The sequence below is a fragment of the Ceratosolen solmsi genome, unplaced genomic scaffold (genome assembly GCF_000503995.2).
Source record: "Ceratosolen solmsi marchali unplaced genomic scaffold, CerSol_1.0 scaffold30, whole genome shotgun sequence".
In the NCBI taxonomy this organism is placed as follows: Eukaryota; Metazoa; Arthropoda; class Insecta; order Hymenoptera; family Agaonidae; genus Ceratosolen; species Ceratosolen solmsi.
The window spans coordinates 5,096,382-5,115,579 of record NW_011948421.1 but is presented as its reverse complement, the minus strand read 5'-3'; the positions used below and the strand labels follow the sequence as shown (position 1 = coordinate 5,115,579).

Here is a 19,198-nt window from a genome sequence, read left to right as displayed (position 1 = left end):
TTACTCATTGTTTAATAGAGCAGATTCATATGTATATTTATATGGACTTATTTACGACGAACCCGAGTTCATTGAAAACATGAAAATGACAGTAAATTTTTTTTATAAATAACAATATTTTAACATTCATTTTTGGAATTTTCAATTGTATATTTTTAAATATAGGTAATAATACTGACTTTCATATTAAATTAATTATTAAATATGAACTATATTTATTTAATATTTTCAATTATTTATGATTCTTTATCTCTTCTGATAGTAAATAGAGTATTATTTAAATTATAAAGACATTAATAATCAATATTTGGCTGATAAGAATTTCAGTGCAAATAATTACCATAACCACATATAATTCTCTCTTTCGCTACATCATTTCGTGGGAAGATATATGGAGGCTATAGCCATTTCTCATCTCTCCGATGAAATCGTAACTTTTCTCAATAAAACAATTTGATGAAGTCATAACAAGTATGAAACCAAGGGCCTGTACAATGAAATAATCAAATGAAGATAAAATAAAAAATTTATTGTAGGAAATCGAATAAATAAAATATTTAATATCCGTAATAAGCTTATTTGAATCAATCGATTAATATATTGTATTAATGCCTAATAAAAGTTATTTAATTACAACCACAAATAATTAATCTCATAGTATTGTGTATTTTAAATATTATATGTTTAAATAAAATACTATTAATACCTACATTTTTGTATCTACTTTCTTAAAAATTAAATTGCATAAATATAAAGAAATTTTTTATTAAATATTAATTTTATAATCAAACAAAAATATAGGTGTTTATTATTACACTATTGTATACATTATTGTGTATATGATATGCGAAACCACTATTTATAATAATAGGTATATATAAATTTATTATTTAAATTGCAATATATTAACTTATATTTGAATGTTGATTGTACATGAATATTATATACGAATATTTATAATTTCCCTTATAAATAATTAACATATTGAAAGGACAATACAAGTATATTTAGCAAATCTTTACATATGCTTTTAAGACTAACATAATATAAAATAAATGGTTTTTATTCCACATAGTAAATAAAAGTGTGATTAATAATTATTAACTTCTGGTCATATTTGAAGTAATAAATGCACATATTTATAAAATAGATTTGCATGTAAACTCTAGTAAAGAAAATTCAGTCACTAAATCAGAACTATAATTTTCAGTCAAAATTTTGTATTTTGATAATTTTATAAAAATTAAATAAGAAAGAACGAGCCGATAAACCGATCGTGTGAAGTCAAGTACACCTCATCAAATATAAAATGATACCAGTATGAAAGTATCAAAACCTATACTTTATGAGTCAATAAAAGCCTGAAAAATGTAATCTATAGCGCGATTTCTGATATCTTCATTCGAGACATTCGTGCTATTCTTATATTTACGATTATCTTCAGCTTATATATGTGTCCACGTTCAAAATCTTTGTAATGTTATAATAAACTTAATTAAGTTTGAAAATAATTCATGGTATTGCTTTTTATTGTTACAATCATTATTATTATCTAACAATTATCCATTATTGTATAATCATTTGAAGAAAATATTTGTTGAGTAAGTTAAGTGACACTGATTTGCCATGTCATCAACAAAAATTGCTTCAACAAAAATTCTAATTCATACGCTTTAAAGTTTGTGGTTAAAAGGGTTGATTGGTGTTAAATAGGTCATAAATACATTTTTTTATCGGTAAAATTTAATGCCTTTGTATACGTAGAACTACGAAAATCTTCATATATTTCAATAAACATATGGTATTAAATTATCTTATGGTAATAAAAAAATAAACTGATTAAAAATAAAAGATATTTTAATTTATCATTTAGCATATATGCTTTAAAAAATCTTAATCTCATTTACAAATGTATATATAACATTAATTATATTTATGTGATTGAATTAATTTCAGCCAAATTTATATACAAAATTAAATAATTGTAGTAAATTTTAACGAAAATAGAATTTTAATTATAATAAATCATTATATAAAAGTATTCAATGTTTTCCAAAGAAATTATAGAAACAATTTATAAATGTAAATTATAGTTAGTTTTTTATATGTTGAATTTTTATTATTGATTCTATAATTTTTCACTAATGTGATAATAATGTAGACATAATATTTTTAAGAATTGAAGGCACATTTTGTTACGTTTCACTATGTTATGTAATCACAAGTCTATAGAGTTAATCCAAAATAAGAAGAAAATAATTTGTATTTTATATACTTTTATATTATATTTTGTTAACTTTAAAACAATGTATATACAATATATAGAATTAAGAAAATTTTACACTCATACAGCGAAATTTTTAATATTGTAATTTCGAAAGAAATGAAATTCGATTTAATAAGTATAACAAATTTTTCGTACATTTTATTAGAGAATTAAAATATCCCTGAATTTGAATAAATAACAGTAAAAACTCTTATAATATAAATAACCTTTTATAATTATTTTTATTTTTCGTTTTTTATTCTCATTTTAAACTAAATCGTGATATTTAAGGGGATGCCTATATAGTAACATAATTCACTTAAATTATTATTATAAAATTTGTTGTTCATAAATTATAAAATATATCATTTAGATATAAAATAAGTTCCCATGAAAGTTGAAATCAAAACTTTTCAATTTTTTGTGATTATTTTTTATCTGTAACTTGTATTATTTTCAAAATGCTATTTTATTGTATACACTATTTTTATTATTATCACTATTATTGTTGATTATTATTCTAGAATACTTGTAATGTAAAATATAAGATAGAAATCTTGTATCTTAAATTATCTTTTCATAATATGATAGGATGTAAAAATAAAGTTTTTTTATTTATAATAGTTTTTATTTTCCTTTTTTTATATTGTAAAGGAAAGAAATGCAATATTTTACTATGAAATATTACGACTACAAATCTGACAAATCATTAATATAATCATTAATTATATATTATTAATATATCATTAATAATATATTAATAATATCAATAATATAAACAATACAATAAGTTATTTATTATCTAGTACTATTTGTTTAAGGTATATATTTTGTATTATTCAATTAATAATGTTAATATGTTTTTTATTTAAATCTCACAATGTTCTTTATTTGATATTTCAAAGTCTGAAGAAATTTTGACTTCGTAAGGTGGTGTATTGCAAGAAAAATAAAAGTTTTTCGAAATAGTTCATATTGACTCTTATTAAAGAAAAGATTTATACATAATATTTTCTATTAGATTGATATCTTCGAAAAAAATTCAGAAAATTTAACGATATTTTATGATAAAAATAATTTTTTTTCGAAAATGTATTGTTAGAATTATATTTTCATTTATTAGAAAATGAATTAATTTTTATATTTTAATTTATTTTTGTTGCGTTGGAATTTGGTTTGAAAAAATTAGTTTTAATTATATTTAAACTGTACGACAATTTTTTTAAATAAGAAATTGTTTAAAGATTCGAACACTATATAATATGCAGATTTTATATTACACGAGATTGTTGAAATCATAATTATATTATCAGTAATGCCGCTATGCTACCGTTAAAGGAATTCCAAGAATGGTATCCTATATTTAAATTATTATCATTTTAATCCTTTTGGTGATCTATAATATACTGTATAGAAATATTGTTACTTAATTGTTCAATTTTAATCCGCAAAAATGTTATGTTGACTTAATCACAAAATGAGTTAGACTTAAACATTTTCTATTTATTTCTTTTTCTATCATAATAAATTATATATCCATATTAGAGATTACTAATTATGAATATTAATTAATAATAGATGAGATATATGTTTTGTATATATCTATAGAAGGTTTTATAATTCTTTTGAATACACATTGATAAAAAGGGTTATGTTATTTTATTTTACACATATAAGTAATAAAACTATCGAATAATTTTAATATAAATATTTTAATTATTAATAACTTTTAGCTTTTTATATATAATATTATGAGATGTAATACCATAACAAATGTTGTATATATGAACAAAAATTAACTATAAATATAAAATTTTATTTTATTTTAATTTTAATCAAAGACTTTTTAGATCTGATGCAGTTAAATATTAATAGATATTGTTTTATACATACTGTACGTACACTTTGACACAACAATGGAAATTTATTTATAAATGACTTAATATCGATCGACTCTAGTTACGTATGCACAACATAAATTTGGCAGTAAGAAAATAATTAGAATTTACGGATGCCTATAATATATTGATTTGATGTTTTATTTCACATAATAAATTATATATTTTCACTATTTTACCTATTAAATCGTAATGATTTAATAATTGAAATTATTATAATTAAGGAGAGATTTTACATATTATATATAATAAATGATTGATATTGAAAGATGGTTTGTAAGAACTTTATATCAACATATTAATTTCGACCTTACTGAAAAATTAAATTTTATTTTATCCTTCAAAATGGAGACATATAATTAGACGAAGTGCAAGTTTAAATCAATGGCAAATTTAACTGCAGTCTGCGTGAAAATTCTCAAGAGTGGCATGAAAGATTATTAGACGTCAATCAGAATTTATGTTCTCTTTCTTTCTCTCCATTTCTCTTTTTATTCCTCTGCGTCTTGCATTGCCGGTGTATAACATCAAAATTGCCAAAGTTTCATAAGACAACGATTCTCGTCATTATTAATTATACCATTTCCATGTTCTTGCCGTTTCCATAGATTTCGTTGATTTCTTTTTTCATGCTCGTTGTTTTCGGAAATATGTAAATTACTCTATCTTCTACTTTCTTGATATTTTGAAAGTTAATAAAACTTTTCAAAAAATTAATTTATTAATTTGATCATATTTAAAAATACGAAAAGTATATTTTTTCAATTTTATTTAAAAATATATCAAAGGCATTTTAAAATTAATCAATGTTTATTAATTAATAATTATTATAATTTAATATTTGATCACAAAAGCTACATAAATATCCAAGGAAACCTCAAATTCTTCTAAAATTGTATCTAGCATATTATAAAGAGATAATGAGAGTGAATATTATAAAATAAATATTTAGTTTCAATTTACTTATTGAAATTACGTAATTTATGTAACTTATGTAAATTATAATTTACAATAATAAATAAGGAATGAAATATAACGATTAGTTTAAGATAAGTTTTATTAGTTGAAAAATAAATAATTCAATATTTACTTATATTCCATTTTTTCCAAGTTAAATTATACTTGATATTTAAAATTATAATTGTATTTGGTACTTTGTCCTATTATTTATGATAACTGTGTTAAAGAAATACTAAGTTATTTTGTTTATTTGTTATTCAAATTTTTATTATAGTTTAAGAAAAATTATTATTTGCTTGTAATTAACACAAGACAATTAATTATTTAGATTAATTTTTTTATATTTAAATTATTTTAATTTCAGATCTATCTAAAAAATGAATTTAATTTATATTTTTTTATATATTAGAACCTTTTCTAGTTATCTTTATAATTTTACTTTTAATATAGTTATATTTAAATTGTAAAATATTATTATAAAAATTAATTTAACATTTCGTATTCCATGTATTTGGGATTCGAAGATAAGGGTTGAAAGTTTTTATGAAAGTTTCTTATTTTCAATAAAATTTGATTCCGTACTTAGTATAATTAACAAATCATTTCAGATATATTATTATTTTATCAAATAGAGCCTTACTTCCTATTATTAAAAGCAGTATTCTTATGTTATAGGTATTATTCCCTACATATTATCCCTCTAAATGGATAATATATATTCATAATTATGTAATAGTTTATTTGATTTCTCACTTTCGTTTGTATTTATCCATTTGAATTGAATTCTATATCTGAAAAATATTTGTACCTGTATCAAAACCTTATATATTACTGTATATATATTATTAAATATGAAATTTCTTCTATTTATTATATATTTCATTTCATCATCTTCATAATACCTTCGTGCTCACATAAATTTTAGATGATATCGTTCATAAAATCATGAGTTTTTTCCTTTCCCCAGTATTAAATTTTTTCTTTTATACTTTGTTACCAAAAAAATGTATCACAATTTTCTGCAACACACGAATCCTGAAAGTACTTTAATAAATGCAGTTCCTCAGTCGATTCATGTTGTTATTTGCTGTATTCATGTTCATTATCTAGAATTTTTAGTAAATAAGTAAATAATTAGCTTTTTATCTGTTATAACGTACGTGTTTATATAATTGATATAAAAAATAAGCATAAAATCTATTTTTTGATAGTAAAATTTTCAAGTTCATTGAGGGAGTAGATATGTACTATATTCTGTGAGTTTGATGTATTGCAACTTTTTAAATATAATATCTTTCAAAATTATCAGTTTTTCATGATACGGTGGCTGTTAGGATTTTTTTTATAAACGTTGCTGAAATAGTTTATAACTTTTGTCTATGCATTTATATTTAGCAAGATTATGCGACTAGTGCATTTTCAATTGTCAATACATGATCTCTGACTTCTGCATTTTACTAGGCACATTATTAAATTTATATTTGAAACATTTTATGAATATGGACGTAAATGCTATTTCTATCTTATGCGTTTATGTGTTTAATGTTTTTAAAAAATTCCATAATCTACGTCAACTTGTAATAGTATATAAAATAAAATTTGTTTACATTTTTCAAAGTTTTAATTAAGGTTGGAGTTTCAAATTGTATAGTCGATGATTTTTTGTTGATATTAAGTAGCCATTGAGCTTACAATATAAACTCAAAGGATTAAATAATTTTGCAAAAATTTCTACACTAAGTTTTCTGATTTTCCAGTATCAAATTTTGTCCCCATATTTTTGTCATTGTTAAAGTATAGATTAGTATAGATTAGTATAGATATTTCTTTTGATGTTCTTTTTAAAGACAAAATTATGTCATCATACTCTATCCTAAAACTTCGGAAATATTCTTATAAAATTTGTAAGAACATTTGGTAATTTTGTTCATTTTCTAATAAATTGTGAAACGGAGAATCGCGATCACTTTATTAAATAGTTAAACTTTTTTCACTATTTTGGAAGCTCTAATTTGTGTTAAAAATTTCATTTATTCATGAAGCATTGGTTTTCTTTTTTTCTAAGTGTTTAATGTTATGTGTTAAATCATATGTGTCTAATATTCTAGAATGCTTCAAAGCTGATGGAAAACAGATGTAATTCAATTATTTATGGAAGCTATTAATAATATGCTTCTTAATTAGAAGATTACTATTTTATCACAAGTTTTTTTAAAAATATTTACGTAATGTTTCAAATACTTTCTATGATTTGTTGAACTCTAAACCGCAAAAAGATTAAAATATGTTAGATTACTCAGTTGTATTGTTTTCCTTCCTTCTCTTTGTGATTTTTTTATTTTTACACTATTTGGTAAAATGAAATATTCTTCATCGATATATATCTATATATATATTGACTTTGAAAAGCTGATTTAGTTTTCAAATGTTCGAATATTCAATTGTTAATTTTTAAAAAATTTATATGTATGATCATTACTATTTATTGTCTTAGAAGAATTAAAGAGTATAAATGTATTAAGGAAAATACATTATATATTAGATACGAAAGTTTTTAAAGTATAATTAACATTATATATTTTTTAAATAAATGAGTTACATTATTAAATTTTATTTGGTTTACGAAATAGAATGTTGCATAAAAAATATGGAGCAATACATTTATTTTATCTTTCACTAACATATTCATTTATCTGTGTTTAGATAATTTATATAAGTAAAGTGAGAAAAGATGTCACAAAATTAAAGTACAAAATTGAAATACTTTAAATTAATAAAAAGTCAAGATTTTATAGGTGAAATATCACCGACAGAAGGTCGAAAATTCGCATTAGTATGGAAGGTAGTGACGTAACTGAACCGAATAGTATCAGTAATAATGACCGACGAAATAGCTAACAAAGCCGTTTACTTCTTTGTCTTATTATTGAAGAGGAAACATGGGTCTAATAAAATATATCACAATTATAATGCATTGTTAATATATATATATATACAAACATACGTACACGAAACTTTTATAATAATTTTCAAATGTAAAGAGAAACAAATGGTACTTTTATCGATTATAAATAATAACGTTGTGAAATAACTATATCAAAATGATAATAGTAAACTGCTACTGAATTTGTTATTTAATAATATGTATGTATTATTACACCATCCAAATTAATTACAACTAAGTTAATTACATAAAAATTTAAGTCTAAAAATTATAAATTTCATTTTATTCAAGAATATTGGTTTATAAGAAGTAAAATAAAGCAATTAAATGAATGTATCCAGAACAAATACGTTTCTAGTAGCAAAAGTAAATTAGTTTCATGATTTAACAAGAGCTAATATATTGGAAATATTTATTAATAAATTCTAAATATCTTTTAAAATAAATATCAGATGTCAGATTGACTAAACCGATAATATACAGGAACCGATAAAAACAGGAATTATAGGAACAACTATATTTCTATTTATTAATTCTTTATTTTTGCCACTAAATTTAATGAAAAAACACAGTTAACATAATTTGTATGGCATTTAATAGATTTTAAAATTATTAATATGCAATTTGATTAAAATTTTAATATTATAAACGAGCATTCATAATAATAGTTAAATATTGGACATGTATATTATTTTGTTATGAATATGTTAAAAAATACTGATATCATCAGTTATTACATCAACCATTAATATAAGTACAAAATTTAATTACAGCAATTTGTATTTTTTCATCACGTTCCAGTAATTTTTGTTTACCATAATATATGAGGAAAAATGGAAAATTATTTATTTTTATTTTTACAATGCAATAAATACAAAATAAAATTTCAATGGAGCTACTGTATATTATTTAAAATATAATTAAAAGACTATTATAAAAAAAAGTCGGATAAAAGTAGCGTTTGAAATAATTACTTATACTAAATAAAGCTTTACGCAATTTGAATTTTATTATTTTTGATTTTACAAAGAAATTCATCAATTGTTAGGTTTGAAACGATATCAAGTGATTATTAAAATAAAATATTCATAATAAAATAGAAATATTGAATGTTGCAGATTATGATTGTAATAATGATTTTTTTTTTAATTGCTTGTAATATAATACATGATTATAATTGAATATAATAGATTCATAAATATATCTGATAACGCAGAATATTGTATTTAATATATTTAAATAAATTTTCAAGTTAATACAATCGATTTTATTGTATTATATTTTAGTATTTTATTTGATATATAAATAAAATTTTTTCGATTTCAACGAAAAGAATTTATTTAATAAATATTTTTGAACACTTATTTTTAATTTGTGCAAGTAGTTTAATTACCATTGAAATTTTGTTTTTATATGTTAAAACTCTAATATATCGCGTTGTCTTACGAAATTCAAAACTTTTTCTCTATGTTATGACAGTATTTTATATCACTTAATACATGTACTAATACATTTAATTTGTTAGTACAGTTTTATTACATACTTTAATAATTTATAATGACGAATAAAGTTGCGCAACGAGTCAAGAGCTTATTAATTATTAATGAATATATATACTTATATATACTTATATATATATATATATATATATATATATATATATAAGCAAAAACAAAGAGGTTCTTACTAACAAATATAGATATATCTATTATCCATAAAATAACAAGATTATGAACTGATGCTGTATAATATTTTGCAATCAAGTTTAAATTCTAAAATCCTGTAAGTGATCACATGTATTTTATCATTAGTTAACCGTTGGACTGTTAAACAAGGCATCAATTTTTAACAACTACGGATTAGCTATGTCGCTATTCATTAAATAAATAAATAAATATATATATATATATAAATATTCCTTTTTGTACTTTCAGTTATTAAAAATACTTAAATGAATAAAATTTTATTCAATAACTATATTTTTATTTTATATATATTTTATTAAATAACATCTATGTGTGATTTATTATCGTGTAGAATATTTATTTTTAATAACAAAATTGTGTTTCATAACAAAATGGCTTTTACAATTTTTAATTATTCATGATCGTTTTCATAACAAAATTTTTCTTTAAATAAAAACATTTATGAATGTTTTTTTAATATTTAATATATGTTATCAAAAATAGATATTTCTCTTATTTAGAGTATTAAGTTTACATATAGTTATTCTCATTCATATTTGGAATAAGAACAAATACTAAATTATATTATATATATATATATAATTTTAATTTTAAATAAACTAAGAAGTTGTAGTAAATGTAATATTGACAAAATTTATAACACAATATTAAAATGAAATATTGGGAAACACAAATACAAAATAATATGTTTTAATCAAATATCATATATATATATATATATATATACAAGAAATATCACTTTTTATGAACTGATGAATTGCTTAATAAATTATATAACTATTCTAAGAAATGCTGTTAATCAAGGTATTTTAAATAATATATTATAATAATTGAATGTTGATCTAAAACGATAAAAAAGCATTAAACATTTTTATATTTACTTATATTTAATACGAATAAATATAATTTTTGTTCTAAGATATTTTATTTCAATTTTAATTAATAATTATAAAATGTACTAGAAATAATTATATATTTATAATTAATAACAAACACGTACGAAGATATTATGTAATATATAAAAATGAAATACGTAGGATCATAAAACTAAAAATTTAATATATATATATAGATATTGATAAATAATATGTATGGGGTCTTCCAAACTTTTTAAAAGAAATCGTAGATTATTTATCTTTAATGGTTATTTTTATTATTTTATCTTCTATAGTATTCATTTATAACTTTGTTTAAAAGTGGAATTTTTTAAAATATGAATTTTATAAATCTTTAAAAATCTTTCAAAATATTTCAAATAATATTACGTAAGTTAGGAAATAAATGAGCCTTACAGAAACTTTTTTTATCATATTTAATATTTTTATTAATATATTGTTTATCAATGTTAAGAATAACGATTTTAAAATATATAATAATAGTTGAATATAATTTGTCAAATTAGTATTGAGTTACAAAGTTTGTTGTAAAGTATTGTAAAGATTATTTGTTAACCATATCAAACAAATTGCTTTTAAATAAAATCAAAATAATAATATAATTAACAAAAATAAATAGAAGTTGAATAATAAAAAGAATACTATAATATTTTAATTAATATTCATGTAATTATTTTATTCGATTTAATATTCACTAATAATATATGTTTCATCAAATAAATTTCATCGAATATATATATATATATATATATATATATATATATATATATATATTAGTTTTATCTTATTAATGTTTATTACATCTCTTAGAGAATAATCAAAACTCTAAATTTATACCTATATTTTCACGATTTTATGGTCAACTTTATACATGTACTACTGTAGAATATACATTCTATTGTTAACTATACCTGTATAAGAAAAATTTTTTTTCACTATTAAATATTAATGTTTAAAAATATTTTGACTTTATTTAGATATATTAAGCCTATTTTTAATTTACTTAGATATATTATGTTAAATATAATAATTAATAATGCATTTAAAAATTTTTAAAAAACATTAAAATGTCATTTCTATTGTGATCATTTAAGCATTAAATAATTTTTAATACTAATAAATCTTTTTGCTAACAGAAATTTAACGATATATGATAGAAAAATTCAATATAATATATTAAAAAAACTACATTTTACAATCAAATATATTTATTATATAAATGTTTTTTTTAGAAAGATAGCTAATATGCAATTCTCATTTTTTCTATTTTTTTCGAGTTGTCATTTAATTTTGGTAGTAAAAATGTGACGCTTAGTAGACAATTCATCGATATCAAAGGGATTGAAACAACTTGCTGTCTCGGCGTAAAAGAACAATAGACTTTCTTATTATATCGATATACGTAAAATAAAGGATAATCTTGCCTCTATGTTTGTGTATTTGTTAAACATTATGTAAAAATCTATTCAATTAATTTCAATTAAAAAATTAAATGAAATACTCATATTTTTTCATTGTATATTTTGTTATCCCGAACGAATGCTAGAATAATTACAATATTATGCTATATAAAAGTTGTTAATGATTTTTGGAATATTATAAGATTAAATATTACTCAAGTGACATTTATTAAATTTATACAAGCACTTTATAGAGGCATTTTATATTAAATCAATGTAATTATTATTTAAGATTATCTATAGTTTTTAAACTATTGTGAAAATGTTAATTTGTCTATATAATAATTAATTATATGTAGTATTTAACAGCTCTGGTATCAACTTAATACAAATATTTTATATATGTATATTTAACAATAGCATATACAAATTAAATTTTTTATATAAAACTACTAAAATTTATATCTATTTGAAGTGTGAACACATAAGAAATTATTAAGAAAAAGTTCATTGTTAGTGAAGTTTTGTAAAATAATGTAAAAATTAATATATAAAATACCAATGTATATAACGACAAATTTGACTTAGATGTAATATAGATGTAATTAGATTGACTTAAATCTCATATAATTTAAAAAAGTACTTTTTTATTAAAATATTCTCTGTGCATTTGAATTTTCTTTTTTACTTTACTACAATTTAAATAATTGAAATAAATTTATTGCCACATTTACCATAATATAATGAATTATTTATAATATACTAAATGTACTTGAAAATTGTGTTCGAATGAATATACAATAATTATTATATAAATTTTATTTTATTACAAATTAGTATTAACAATAATTTCTCGAATTGTTTATAATTTATAATTAAATAATTAAATATTTTTTATTTCCGAAAAAATAAAGAAAAATAAAAGATATACAATTGATAAATCAGGAACTTTCTCTATTTATTTGAATTAAATATTTGTTAATTAAAATTAAAATAAAAAAAATAAATTCAACAATATTCATATATGATCAAAATTACAGCTTACATCATTAGTAGACAAAGAATGAACAAATTGTTTCTTGCAAATCTGTACAACATGAACAAAATATTTTTAAATTGTATCGTTTTTTATTATTCTATGTGACTAAGTATTTATATTTATTTATTTTAATGAACGCTTTTAAGTAAATATACTGTATTTCTTTCCAATCTAATTCCATGAATGAAATAATAAGAACATGGTATGGAAGATTATTGAAATATTCTGCAAATTTATAGCAGAAAAATAATTATCAGATGTGGATTCATTGAATTTGAAAAAAATGAAAATCGAATTGATGATAACAGTTGAAAGAGCTGATTTAAAAAAATATGGTATTTGTTAAAGAATAATTATTCTTTTTGTTCTTATTGCTACTTGTAATTATATTTACAGGTGTTATGGAGTAATTTATTATATCAAAAATAATTAATTTGCATTATTAATTAATAATCTTGTAAAAAGTAATAGTAACTTTAAGTAATTTTATGTTAATTATATTATTTACATCTTATTTCATTTGTTGTTAATTTAATTTATTTAAACAAATCACAAATTGTAATAAACAAAATTTAGTTTTCTGCTGTTGTTATCTATCTATTAAAATTAATTAGCTTATATAAAATACCATAATTTTTACTAGAACAATTTATTATAGTTCATATTACATATATTGAAATTATTCTTCTTAATAATGTTTTATTTGATAAAATAAAAAATAATGTAAATAAATGAATATATGTATATATAAATAAATAATTATTTATTTAATAATTTATATTATTGTGTATTAGAATACAATAAATCACTATATATATATATATATATATATATATATATATATGAAAATGTGTTTAAAAAAAATCAATTAAAATATTTTTGAAATTTTTATAATTTTCATTAAATTCTACATATTAAAATGAATTTTGATATTTTAATACCGTAATGTATTTTTAATATTGTAATAATTTTGATATTTTAATAGTGCAATATAAACTTATTATCATCATTAACCTATAATTTCTATTTATGAAATATTATTTTTTTGTATTTAATAGATAATGAGCTTTTTATATAATAGTGAAATTATTTTTGTAGTTATATAGTAACATACAACATAGTATCAGATATTAATTATTTATCTGATATGCTTTAGCCATGTGTTTAAAAAATAGAATTTTGTATGAATAAAACGACTATACTTATATGAATGAAATTATGAATAATAATTTTTTTCAAGATTTGTCATTATTTTTAATATATTATGTAATTAAAAAATATCTTACTATTACAGATAAATTAATAATAACTATATTCTGGCTAAAATTTTTTGGTAATGTACAAATTTAATTTATAAATGAATTTCCTGAAAAGAGATGTTCTAATGATTTGAATGGCAAAACGAAATAGTAATAATTATTAAATACATTAATTTGATAATTTTTACGACATATTCATTTATACTAATATTGAAGAAAATTTATATGATTTCAATAATAAAACATAAATAGTAATATTTTATGATATTTAGTTAGTAGTAGTTATGATTATGTTTTAAGTGATCCAAATCTTTAAACAGTCAGTCAGTAGTAACAAAATTCTGAAAATACTTTTATGCTATTATATTAAAACATATAGTTTAATGCTTATACTTTATTATTAATGCAATTTATATTTTAATAGATTCATTAGTTTTAATTTCTTAATTTTTTAAAAGTCTATCAAATTTTTTATATTATATTGTAATTTTAATGGAAAGCAATTACGGACAGTTATTTTAATATATAATAAAATTAAACAATATAATTAATTATCATAGTATACGTTTTAGATATTTATTATTAAATAAACTATTAGTTGATTATATATTATATTTACTCAGATTATTATTAGAATAAATAATTTATTTACTTTCAATAATGAGTGTATGAAATACTATATAATTTTTCAGCAAATTATGCTTTAGTTAGTTAAAATACCTTATAAGTACATGAGTAATTTCTGTAATTATTTTTTCAAAGATTTTCTACAAGAATATTTTTAGCTATTACTCCCTTTATTCGTTAATAAAATTTGTCAATTTAATAATTTCTCATAGTTTTTTTTAATAAATTTTATTATTTTTCTAATTGTATTATTAATTGGTTAATCATATATGACAATTTAGCTCAAATAAAATGTTGTTCTATTATATGTGTGGTTGTTTTTGCATTATGTACTATATGCATAAAGTATAGAATTTTATCTTAATATCCGTAAAACATATACAGTATTTTAAATATTTTTTTTATACAATAACATGTATAAAAATTAGCAGTAAACCCTTTAAAGAATAAAAGTATATATAATAATTTTCAATCATTTATTTATTAAGTAATTGAATTTATTATAGAATTTATTTGAAATTAATTCAGTTATTTATATTAATTTTATTTTACTATTATGGTTTCAATGTTTTCTTAATAACGCAGAAATATTAATATGATTTCATTAGAGCAGTATGATATGCAATAATTAAAAATTATTACCTACTACTACTTTTTATAGACGGATAGAAAAAACCGATTTTCGGGTATTTTCACAAACAAGATTTTTAGATTAAAAGTAATAATATTTAAGTTAATACAAATTTTTTAAAAATCTGTTCATATAATTATTGTAATAGATATTTTTGTAAAAGTTGAGAAAAAAACTTATTAAATTTTTTCATGAAACAATTAGATGTACACACTTTGTATAATACTGTTAAATTAAAGCATTATAAATAAAAATAGCTAGTCGAATCAGTTTTTTCCTTATTATATGAACTACTCATTATTATTACGCATTATTCATTCATTTGAATAGAAAATAATATTGAATAATTAGTATAAGATCTTCATTCATTAATTGGAAAGGTATCATCTTATTATGAGATCAACATTTTCTAATTATAAAACCCAAAACTAGGATTAAGTGGTATAAACTTTAATTTAAGACATAAATAATAATATTAAATGATATTTAGAGAAAAGTGCAAATTTGGTGTAATTCACAATGAGTGCTATGTTCCTTATTTATATAATATATTTTAAGTAACCTTATTTAATATTGTAGATATATTGTGTACTTTAATAAAATAATTTAAAATATTGTTTATATAGTTGCAAAAGTTTGGTTAATAACTATATTTTACATTCTAAATATTTTACTTAATGTATGAATAAAAAATTTATCAGTTTTGAATATATTTTAACTCTGATAAAATATATTTTGAATTTCGCAATACTGAGAACATTCAAATGCTATAAATAATAAAATAGTATCTATAACGAAATAACATTTAATATTGATATTACAATATTTATTTAGCTAATAATTTTAATTTGATAATATGTTTTAATAGAATTTTTATTTTTAAAAATGTTTAAATTGGTTTTTAAAAAGGCATTGTATTTTTATATTATAAAACTAAAGATATTATTATAATTATGTTATTCTGAAAATAATTATGTTATTTAATGAATTATATTAATACTTTTATGTTTTTATGTATTTCAATTTATTAATAAGCATTATCGACATGTTTTGTTTGCGAGAACATTTGCTTTTTTTTCTTGAATCAAAGAAAAATATTTGTATTAGCAAGTATGGAACGAGTTAGCACTAAGTGAATTCTAGAAGAAGTGATGTAATGGCAAAACTTCCAAAAGGGATTATCGATGGAAAGTCGATAACGGTAAAAAAGATAAAATTAATTGTGAAAAGATAAATAAAAAATAAGTAGACTAAACCAATATACAGCATTTGCTAATAATAATATTCACTACAAATTTATCAATAGTTACGATATATATAGTTAATATACATCAGTATATATATATATATAGTGTTAATAGTGTCACTTGATAAATTATTTATTTAAATATATTAATTTTAATTCTAATTTTTATCCACTTTTATTGCTTAAGATTAAAATACAGCTAATTATTATAAAATTAACAAACCATACATATGTTATATACTTAAAGAATTGAATCATATTACTAGAAAATAACATTTTAATTTCTAAACAATCAAATTATATATAAATTATTTTATATAATATATATTCTTTTAAACTTAATCAATTAGTACAGAAATAAATTTGATAAATCCATAGATATATTTTTTCAAGAATTCCTTATTTAACTTAAAATTTTGAAAATTTTATTTGATGTATTGTTATTATTGTAAACATTAATTTTTTCATTGCAATTCTCAATATATATATATATATATATATATATATATATATATATTTTTTTTTAAATACTTCCTATCGCTTATATGAAGCAATATATCCAATATTAATAAGTATCAGTTCATAAAATATTATATATTTTCATACAAAATATAATAAAAAATTTGAGTTTCGCATCGAATCATTTTCGAATAATATAATAATCGATTGTATCATATAAAATAAATAGAAAAGTATACCAAGAGAAAATTTGAAAGTTTAGATTTAGATATATTTTAAATTATCATATAAAATTTCAATATTTAGTAAAAGAATTAACTATGCCAAGAGTACATAATAAATGTAAAAATAAGTGTGCATATATAACATATGCAAAAAATATTTAAACATACATAGCTTATTATTTGAATTTTTTGTCGATTAAAAATATAGTCAAGTTATTAAAATCCATGAAATATATATAAAACATATAGATGGATGGAAAAAAGGAAAAATAATACTTTGCGATCTATTCATATCATATATTAATATAGCCATTGAAACTATGCTAAATAATTTCACCAAATAATAGCTCGGCGGAAATGACTCAGTCATTCAAGCTAATTTAAAAAAGGTAGATTTAATGTAGATATTTTTAATATAATGATTTAATATCCATATAGCTTCTATAAGTTCTTTATATAATACGTTATATTCTTTTAATATTTTTAAAATAAAATTGAAAATTGAAATTGTCGTATAATTGAAAATAATATGAAAAATTATTAATATTCATTTTTAATTATTTTTTGTTTATACAAATACATTTATACACGTATATATATATATATATATATATATATTTCTAGAATATAAAAAAAAATTATGCTAAAAATAATTGTGTAAATAATTATGCTAATTAACACATTTAATATATTGGAAAAGAATGATAGTATATTATACATCTTATCACATTTCATTTGATTTTTTTCTATTGCAAATCAATTTTTTTTTAAGTAACATAATTTAAATTTCACTAAAATTAAATTTTTATTGAAAATTTTTAACTAATAATATTTATATTTATATATAATTCAATTCTTTTTTGGAACATATTTTGATGTGATTTCAGATAAAACCGGAAAGTGTTTTAGTACTTTTTTAAACAACATAGCACGTATTTTTAGAAGCTATGGTTATAGACACGTTACTGGCAAATCTAGAGAGTTTTAGCTATCACTGGCAATAAATACAGGATATTCTTTTATTTGGTAAATCATACGTTTCAACTTTTATGTAACTTTATAAATTATAAATATAATATTTATAAATATTTATAAATAATACATTGCGACTTATTTGATTTCAGTAAAATTATGTGTTTATTCTTTCAATAAAAAATGCTAAGAATATATTAAAAAATTCATTATATTGTACCCATATAAACTGATTTGTTATTTAAATATATTATATCATTAATTTAAGTCTTAAAAAAAAACTTTTTTAAATCAAATAGTAATCATCTTAATTTTATTAATTCACAAATTCACTAATATTTTGATATTATAAGGTACAAATTTTTTGATTAACTCGATTTTCTTAAAATTTTTTAATAATGGTTTGTAATATTTTGAAACAGGAATATATAAGAAAATAAACATACAAAATAGTGTTAATTGTTCACAATTTTTTTTATGTACATATCAATAAATTTGTAAGAAATTTTATTTTATTTTATAAAATACTTTTTCTTGGAGGTATTACATTATTCTAAATACAAAATTACTATTTTCATAAAATATATATATATATATATATATATATATATATATGAAGTTGTATAAAAATTAAGTTTTAAGAATAATGCTATAATAATTTAAAACATTTA

At 19.2% G+C, this 19,198-nt stretch overlaps 1 protein-coding gene across 1 annotated transcript in view; it reads right to left on the bottom strand.

Annotated features, from left to right (window-relative positions):
* The window catches only part of nolo (ADAMTS-like no long nerve cord), a 113,834-nt gene that overhangs the window by 52,460 nt on the left and 42,176 nt on the right, over positions 1–19,198 (bottom strand). The gene's annotated exons all lie outside the window — the stretch shown is intronic.